Below are 7,608 nucleotides of genomic sequence, written 5' to 3'. Positions count from 1 at the left end.
TTAGGCGAGTGCTTGACTGCAGCTAAGTCCTCAAGTGAGGGAACTTAGGCGAGTACTGGACTGCAGCTAAGCCCCCGAGTGGGAGGACTGCTCTCCACTCGGTAGGATTTTTACAAACTTAGGCGAGTGCCTGACTGCAGCTAAGTCCTCAAGTGAGAGAACTTAGGCGAGTACTAGACTGCAGTTAAGCCCCCGAGTGGGAGGATTGCTCTCCACTCGGTAGGATTTTTTCAAACTTAGGCGAGCGCCTGACTGCAGCTAAGTCCTCAAGTGAGGGAACTTAGGCGAGTACTGGACTGCAGCTAAGCCCCCGAGTGGGAGGACTGCTCTCCACTCGGTAGGATTTTTACAAACTTAGGCGAAGCGGATTCGCAACTAAGACACCCACTGGGGGATTTCTTACGCAAACAAAAACAATAATAATCACTGGGAAAATTATAACGCTCTTGTCTTTGATAAATAAACTACAGGAGTTTTTCTTATTACATCTCGTCCGAGTGAGAATTCAAGTATAAAAGGGGCGGAGTAGCTCCGCATTCCAGGCTCGTGGCTCATCAATCTGGCGATCGACATTGTAGAGGTGGTATGCTCCATTGTGGAGGACTCTGGTGACTATGAAGTGGCCTTCCCAAGTAGGATCAAGCTTGTGTGGTTTCTGCTGATCCACTCGAAGGACTAAGTATCCTTCTTGGAAGGCTCGGTTCTTCACGTTTCTGGCATGGAATCGACGCAAGTCTTGCTGATAGATGGTCGATCGGATCAGGGCCATTTCTCTTTCTTCTTCTAGGAGGTCGACTGCGTCCTGCCGGGCTTGTTCTGCTTCATCTTCTTAGTAGAGCTCGACTCTGGGAGCGTTGTGAAGCAGGTCACTCAGTAAGACTGCCTCGGCTCCGTAGACCAGAAAGAATGGGGTTCTTCCGGTCGATCGATTCGGGGTTGTCCTCAATCCCCAGAGGACTGATGGGAGCTCGTCGACCCATGCACCTGCTGCGTGCTTGAGATCGTGCATCAATCGACGTTTCAGTCCTTTGAGAATTAGGCCATTTGCCCTTTCTGCTTCCATTCGACTAGGGGTGAGCGACCGAAGCATAGTCGACCCGAGTGCCCTGAGAGGCGCAAAAGGCGCTGAACTTGTCTGAATCGAAGTTTGACCCATTGTCCATCATGATACTGTGCGGAACTCCATATCTGAATATCAACTGTCTGATGAAACTGATAGCGGTGCAAGCATCGAGATTCTTGATAGGCTTGGCTTCAATCCATTTGGTGAACTTGTCGACTGCTACCAGCACATGAGTGAAGCCGCTCCTGCCTGTTCTCAGTGGCCCAACCATGTCCAGCCCCCAAACAACGAAGGGCCAGACGAGTGGAATGGTTTTCAGGGCTGACGCGGGCTTGTGCGGCATATTGGAGTAATAATGACACCCTTCACATTTGTCGACTATCACTTTAGCCATCTCATTGGCCCTTGGCCAGTAGAACCCCGCTCGGTATGCTTTAGCCACAATGGTCCGAGAGGACGCATGATGACCACAGGTCCCCGAGTGGATATCGTTAAGGATCATCTGACCTTCTTCTGGCATGATACACTTCTGGCCGACCGCAGTCGCGCTTTCCCTATATAATTGTCCCTTTATGACTGTAAAGGCCTTGGATCGACGGATGATCTGTCGAGCCTCTTCCTCGTCTTCTGGGAGTTCTTTCCTTAGGATGTACGTGATGTACGGTTCTGTCCAGATGGGAGTGATAACCAGCACTTCCATTATCAGATCGACCACAACTGGAACTTCAACTTCAGTCGGATCCGTGGCGCTTTTTGGCTGCGGGGCCTCTTCCGTGAAGGGATCCTCCTGGACTGATGGTGTGTGGATGTGTTCCAAAAACACATTGCTGGGAATGGCTTCTCTTTTGGAACCTATTTTTGCCAAATCATCAGCTGCTTGATTTTTCATTTGGGGTATGTGATGAAGCTCTAACCCCTCGAATTTCTTCTCCAGCTTTCTCACTGCATTGCAATAACCAGTCATGGCTGGACTTCTGACATCCCACTCCTTCATCACCTGATTAACCACCAAATCTGAGTCGCCATAGACCATGAGGCGATGGACGCCGAGTGAGATGGCCATGCGCAACCCATATAAAAGTGCTTCATATTCTGCCTCGTTATTGGAGGAATCAAAATGGATTTGAAGAACATATCTGAGTTTATCTCCTCTGGGGGAGACCAACACCACTCCGGCACCGGAACCACTTAGCATCTTGGAGCCGTCGAAAAACATAGTCCAATGCTCCGAGTGAATCTGAGTCGGCAGTTGCTGTTCAATCCACTCGGCGACGAAATCTGCGATTGCTTGGGACTTGATAGCTTTCTTTGCCTCAAACTTGATATCAAGGGGAAGGAGTTCAATCGCCCATTTTGCCACTCCACTAGTTGCATCCCTGTTATGCAGGATCTCTGATAATGGAGCGTCGCTGACGACTGTAATGGAATGATCGGAGAAGTAGTGAGCAACTTTCTTGGTGGTCATATAAATCCCATATACAAGCTTCTGATAGTGAGGATATCTCTGCTTCGATGGGGTCAAGACTTCAGAAATATAATATACTGGGCGCTGAACTTTGAAGGTTTTCCCTTCTTCTTCCCGCTCGACCGTAAGTACCGTACTGACGACTTGTCTTGTGGCTGCAATGTAAAGCAGCAAAGGCTCTTTGCTGATTGGGGCAGCAAGCACCGGCTGGGTGGAGAGCAGAGCTTTGAGCTCTGCAAACGCTGCATCAGCTTCGGGAGTCCACTCGAACTTGTCGGACTTCTTCATCAATCGGTAAAGAGGTAATGCCTTTTCACCGAGATGAGATATGAATCGACTTAGGCGGCCAAACAACCAGTAAGATTCTGGATGTCGTGCACTCGCACAGGGCTTTTCATTCGGTGTATAGTGCCAACTTTTTCTGGATTGGCGTCGATTCCCCGTTCGGAAACGAGAAAGCCGAGTAACTTTCTGCCAGGGACTCCGAATGTACACTTTGATGGATTAAGCTTGATATCATACCTCCTGAGGTTGGCGAAGGTTTCAGCAAGGTCAGTCAGCAGGTCGGAACCCTTCCGTGACTTGACCACAATATCGTCCATGTATGCTTCCACGTTTCGACTGATTTGAGTGAGTAAACACTTCTGAATCATCCTCATGAATGTGGCACCGGCATTCTTGAGGCCGAACGGCATGGTAACATAACAGAAGCACCTGAATGGAGTGATGAAAGCTGTCTTGATCTCGTCAGGTCCATATAGACGGATCTGATGGTATCCGAAATAAGCGTCTAAGAAAGACAGTCGCTCACATCCCGCAGTCAAGTCGACTATTTGGTCGATGCGGGGGAGAGGAAAATGATTTTCGGGCAGGCCCGATTGTTATGTTTAAAGTCAATGCACATGTGAAGTGACTTGTCCTTCTTGGGGACCATGACAACGTTGGCGAGCCACTCAGAGTGGTAGATCTCTCGGATGAACTCCGCTGCTAAGAGCCGAGCCACTTCTTCGCCAATAGCTTTTTTCTTTTGGACGGCGGACCGTCGAAGATGTTCCTTGACAGGTTTTACTTTTGAGTCGACTCTCAGGCGATGCTCAGCCAGCTCCCTGGGAACACCTGGCATGTCAGAAGGCTTCCAGGCGAAGATGTCCCAGTTCTCATGGAGGAACTGGATGAGCGCTTCTTCCTATTTGGAGTCAAGTGTTGTCGAGATATGAGTCGGGGCGGCGCTGGGGTCGGTCGGGTGGATGTGAGCTGTCTTCGTGTCGCCAGTCGACTGGAAAGCTGACTCTGTAGCGGGCTTCTTGGCTCGCAATAGATCACTCGGGTCTGCAGTCTTCTGGTATTCCTGCAACTCCGCCACTGCCATTTGTGCGTCGGCGATCTTCGAACCCTTCTGAAAACATTCTTTCGCTTTCTTCTGATTGCCCGTAATGGTGATCACACCTTTGGGGCCAGGCATCTTCAATTTGAGATACACGTAACATGGTCGGGCCATGAAGCGTGCATAAGCCGGCCTGCCCAAAATAGCATGCTAGGCACTCTGGAAGTCTACAACTTCAAATGTCAATTTTTCTTTGCGGTAATTCTTGGAATCACCGAAGACCACATCAAGAGCAATCTGGCCGAGTGATTCAGCCTTCTTCCTAGGAATGACTCCATGGAAACTCATGTTGCTGGCACTGAGTCTGGACATCGGAATGCCCATCACCTTCAACGTCTCAGCGTATAATATGTTCAAACCACTGCCACCATCCATCAGGACTTTGGTCAGTCGAGTGCCTTCAACAACTAGGTCGACCACCAAAGCTTGCCTCCCAGGGGTGGCGATGTGCGTTGGGTGGTCGGACTGGTCGAATGTTATGGCAGTCTGAGACCATTTCAGGTAACTAGGTGTCGCCGGGGCGACCATATTCACCTCTCGGTTAATAACTTTCAGTCGACTTTTGCTCTCAACATCAGCAAAAATCATCAGGGTGGAATTGACTTGAGGGTATCCGTCATCACTGTCCTCTTTGTCTTCGACCTTGTCTGACTCCTTTTCCTTACCCTTGGGCTGCTTGCCCTGGAACTGCTGGATCAAGAGTCGACACTGCCGAGTGGTATGTTTCGGGTAAATAAAATTACCCTCTTTGTCTTTCTTCGTGTGGATGAGACACGGTAAGTTCAACACATCATTTCCCTCCTGGTCTTTAACCTTTTTGGGGTTCCAAGGCCCTTCAGGTTTCCCTTTAGACTTTCCTTGGGCCAAAGCTAAGGCTTCCCCGGGAGCTGCTGGCTCGGCTTTCCGCTTCTGTTTCCGACTGGAATTGCCTCCGGTTTCTTGGGCGACTGACTTGAGCTTGCCACTCCTGAGTTGGTCCTCATCTTCGCCGTTAGCGTACTTGGTGGCAATCTCCATCATCCGATTCAGGGACATATCTCCGGTTTGACCGAATTTCAAATTCAGTTCTCTGTACTTGACGCCTTCCTTGAAGCCACAACCTGCTTGGTGATCAGGCACATTCTCCACCGAGTGATGTAACGTGATCCATCTCTGGATGTAATCCCTCAAAGTTTCATTCTTCTTCTGCACATAGGACCGCAGTTCCGCCAGTCCTGCCGGTCGCTTGCATGTGCCTTCAAATGTGGTGACGAACACTCGGGAGAGATCTTCCCAAGTGTAAATGTTGCTGGGTGCTAACTGGTTTAGCCACGCTCTGGCCGAGCCCTCCAACATGAGAGGCAGGTGCTTCATGGCCACTTCATCATTGCCGCCGCCAATTTGGACGGCCACTCGGTAGTCCTCTAGCCAGGTATCGGGCTTGGACTCGCCAGTGAACTTACTGACTCCAGTCGCCAACTTGAAATTGGGAGGAATCACAGCAGCCCTGATGGCTCTACTAAAGCACTCTGGCCCCGAAACATGTACTCTGCTGCTGGCAGGCGCATCTTTGTCGTGGCCTTCTCGGTGAGCCCTGTTCCTGTCGACCAGACCTTGGACGAGGATGGATCTCGCGTCAAAGCCTGGCCCTCTGGGGTCGACTAGAATCCTTCGCCCACCACTATGAGGGCACCTGTCATCCTGCTGGCGGGGCACATACGACCCGCTCCTCAGGGGAGGCGTGGGCACTCGACGTCGACCGTCGCGATCGACTCGGTGATCATACTGCTCATGGTTCCCATACTGGTCACGCCGGTCTCCACGTCCCTCACGCCTCGGGGGCGATCTCGGACTGTGAGCCGACTGGACTGTGTCCGCAGCAATGGATCTGCTGTGAATTCTGTTCTGTGACTGAGAAACAGCGGAATTCTGATCTCCTGCTGCCCGGAGTAACAATCTGATCTACAGCAAGCCTCTGCCAGCCTCCGACTGGGAAGGCTGAATCGACTCCGCTATACGGGCCGCAGCTGCTAAATTCTGAATCGGAGTCCGATATACCTGCGGGGGCGGGAAGAGATGACGTCGACTGGATTCGGGAACCCGTTGTCGCGCCCGCTCGTTGAGTGCTTGCTGGAGGTTCTCCAGTCGAGTGCACTCAGCCAAGTTTGCCAGGCGCGAGCCTCGGGGGTTTCTCCAACGATAGGAGTGTGCAGCGCATCCATATTCCGGCGGCGAAGTTCTTCTCTCTGCAGCGACGTGAGAGGCTCGGGAAGATACTCCTCATGGGGACGCGACGGGTCGCCTCCTCCCGCGCCTCCGTCGGTGCGGGTAAAACCGGGGGGACTAGGCGGTCCGTCGACCATCAAAACCTCTGCAGCCGGATCGCTGCTGTCGCACTCGAATGCAGTCTCTTCGGAGCCAGTCGAACAGGCCGTAGAGGGATTCGTCAGGCTCGATCGCCGTGACTTGAGGGATGGCCGTTTGACGGGCCACCGCATGTCTCACCCACCGCTGAAGTCTCGACCGACCGGAGCGCTTGCGCCGGCGGGAAACGGGGAGGGAGGACAACACAGGAGCCGACAGGTAGGGGGTCGACGGTTGCCGCAGGAGAACGCCGCGGACGCACGTGCTAAAGTGCGTTGCCCCACGGACAGGGAGTGCGTCCACGTCGAGCGGAGCCTCCTGAAGCCAGGCGGAGTCGTCGGCGATGAACGTGAGTGCGCCGAGATGGATCTCGCGGCCCTCCACCAAAACTCCGTCGAAAACCATGATGATTCGGGTCGGAAAAGATCGCAACTCCTCCAATTGTCGTGGGCGCTAAAACACCGGCCCCACGGTGGGCGCCAATTGTCGTGGTTCTAAGTCTGACAGTAATGTAGGGCGGTAAGTATGGAGAGGCGAGATCTTAGCTATGGAGAAGTTGTAAGGACGCAAGGTTTACGAGTTCAGGCCCTTCTCGGAAGAAGTAAAAACCCTACGTCTCGGAGCCCGGAGGCGGTCAACTGGATTATGTGAGTATGAGTTACAGAGGTGCGAACCCTTGTCTAGGAGGAGGGGGTGGCTTATATAAAGTGCGCTAGGACCCCGGCCAGCCCACGTTACGAAGGGTTCAATGTACATTAAGGCAGGGCGTTACTGGTAACGCTAGTAATAAAGTGCTATGATGACCATAAAAGCTATTTAATGACCGACCGTTAGCGTGCGGGGTGACTTTAGGTCTCCTGGCCATTGAGTGGTTGGATCTTGGTCGAGTGATCGCTTCTTGGTCGAGTGGCTTCGAGTCTGTCGAGTGGAACACCTTCGAGTCGATTGAAGGATGATTTCTTCTAGAGATGTCCTTGGGTAGGGCGGTTAGGACAGGCCCATGACCCTACCCTAGGTACATAGCTTCATCACCGTCCTCGTCGCCGGCATCCCCGAGCCCGTCGTCCTCGTCGTCCCCATCGCCGCGTGCCTCCCTGAGCCCACCCTCCTCGTCCCTGTCGCCCCGTGCTGCGTCCGATGCCGCCCGCCGCCCCCGCCATCACCGTCGCCCACCGTCGCCGTCGCATGCGCCTCGCCGTGGCCCGCGCCCTCGCCTGACGCCGTCGCCGCTCGCCGCCCCTGCCCTGAACGCGCGCCGCCCCGGCCCTGCCCCGACGTGCGCCCTCGTCGTCGCCGTCGCCCTGCCCCGCCCCCTTCGTCGCCGTCGCCCCTGCCCCGAGCGCGCGCCGCTGC

Source organism: Triticum dicoccoides, chromosome 1A (genome assembly GCF_002162155.2).
Source record: "Triticum dicoccoides isolate Atlit2015 ecotype Zavitan chromosome 1A, WEW_v2.0, whole genome shotgun sequence".
Classification (NCBI taxonomy): Eukaryota; Viridiplantae; Streptophyta; class Magnoliopsida; order Poales; family Poaceae; genus Triticum; species Triticum dicoccoides.
Note: the sequence above shows the minus strand (reverse complement) of the source record.